This window comes from Myotis lucifugus, unplaced genomic scaffold, assembly GCF_000147115.1.
Source record: "Myotis lucifugus unplaced genomic scaffold, Myoluc2.0 scaffold_26, whole genome shotgun sequence".
Taxonomy (NCBI): Eukaryota; Metazoa; Chordata; class Mammalia; order Chiroptera; family Vespertilionidae; genus Myotis; species Myotis lucifugus.
In genome coordinates, this window is record NW_005871074.1 from 9,576,046 (window position 1) to 9,578,046 (window position 2,001).

At 34.7% G+C, this 2,001-nt stretch overlaps 1 pseudogene; it reads left to right on the forward strand.

The window, feature by feature from the left end:
* The first annotated feature begins 575 nt into the window (after positions 1-575).
* On the forward strand, positions 576-2,001 carry LOC106696719 (annotated as a pseudogene).

Consider the following 2,001-nt stretch of genomic DNA (forward strand, 5'->3'; position numbering starts at 1 on the left):
GTCTGTCTATGAGGATTTTTTTATTTTTATTTTTACTTAATCCCTTCACCTTTTTCATCCAGACCCCCAATCCTCGCTCCCCTCTGACAGCTGTCAGTCTGTTCTCTGTATCTATGAGTCTGTTTCCATTTTCTTTGTTAGTTTATTTTGTTCATTAGATTCCATACATAAGTGAAATTATGTTGTAATCATCTTTCTTTGACTGGCTTATTTTCACTTAGAATAATACTCTCCAGGGTCATCCATACAGTCAGGAAGAGTAAAATGTTCTTTTTTATGGCTGAGTAGTATTCCATTGTGTAAATGTACCATAACTTTTTTATCTACTAATTAACTGATGGACACGTGGGCTGCTTCCAAATCTATGCACCCCTATGTTTATGGCAGCACTATTTACAACAGCCCAAGCTTTTCAAAATGGGAACTCAGAGGCATAATCTTGACCTTTAAAATGGCCCAAAGATATTTTGGAGGCTGTGCTTTGGCATAAGAACTGTAGCCATGCAAGATGAGCCTGATGGAAGCTAAGCCTGATGGGAGCTGAACTTGATGGGAACAGAGCTAGTGCTTGGGATATGGTAACTTGCATGAGATAGAATATGGGAAACTTAAAAGTTTAAAATCTCCTCAATAAAATATCATTTGCTGATGTCTACAGAGCTGGTTTGGAAGTTACTGTCAAAATAAGAGATAAGAAAGTTTCAATACTATAGAATGTCCAACAAGAGGTGAAAATGCATTGCCAATTGGAATATCCTTCTACTTTGGAGCTTTATAACTATTTTAAAGACAAGAGTTATGTGAATCTAGTATTAGAAATGTACCATAATAGGAAAAGAAACAGATAGCTAAACAGAATGAAAGCCTTCTCAAAAAGCCAAGCTTAAAGTTTCATTCACCAGATTATCACAAGAATGTTGTATCTTTATTTTCATAATATATATTATGCGAGGAACTCACCTCCAACTTATGTATAATGTGAACATTAAGATTGTTAATTTTGGGTTAGCAACTCAATTGAAAATACTACATAAAATAGCACTGTACTTTATATGGAACTCCTAGTTCCACTTTTCCCAGAAATTGCAACTCAAAGTGCACATGGACTTAGATACTGTTAGGTCTATGGGCTGTATGCTTCATATATTACTTATTGTGAGGCCACCTTTTGACACTGACATAGTAAAAACACATTAAATAGAGGGGTATCTGTAGATTTTGAAATGCTAATCATATTTTTCCAAATAAAGCAGAATGTGTGGAGCCACCATTGGGTTATCAGAAATGTACAGTGGGAACCATTATATCTCCTTTAATTGTCCACAGGCTAAAATCCATCAGACTGATAACCAAAGGTCAGAGGTTAACATACTTCATTCAGAGGAGGTGTGTACAAAGTTTTGAAAAGAGTTATTCATATATCTAGTGATTAAAATGTGATTATTATTTCCTATTCAAATGATAGAAAAGATTTTACCTTGTTGATGGGCAGTGCTCACCTACTGGCAACATCAATGCCATTTACCAGAAAAGTATTAGAAGAAGTCAAACTGTACTTCCCAGTTTGTTCAGCTGGTAAGATCTAAGTCTCTAAAAAAATCATCTATTTTACAGGTTACTGTAAATGCATCTTGATGGAAAATTATCCTGGTATTGATTTCGAAGTTTGATTTTATGATGGGACAAAAATACCCCCAAAGAGAAGATTTAAGTCAGATGACTGAAAACATTGTGAAATTTTATACCTTCATAGGAGAAAGTAAAGTTAATAGCTTAAAAAAAGACATAAAGATGTGTTTGATCCATGCTAACAAGAGTCATTTCATTTGCTTAGCACTGGAATCTATATTTGGAAGAGAGGAAAAAATTATGTCCACACAAAAACCTGTGTCAGATGTTTACTGCAACTTTATGGATAGTTGCCAAAATTTGGAACCAACCAAGACACCCTTCAATAAGTTAATGGCTAAACTTAGGTACATCCTGACAATGCCATATTAG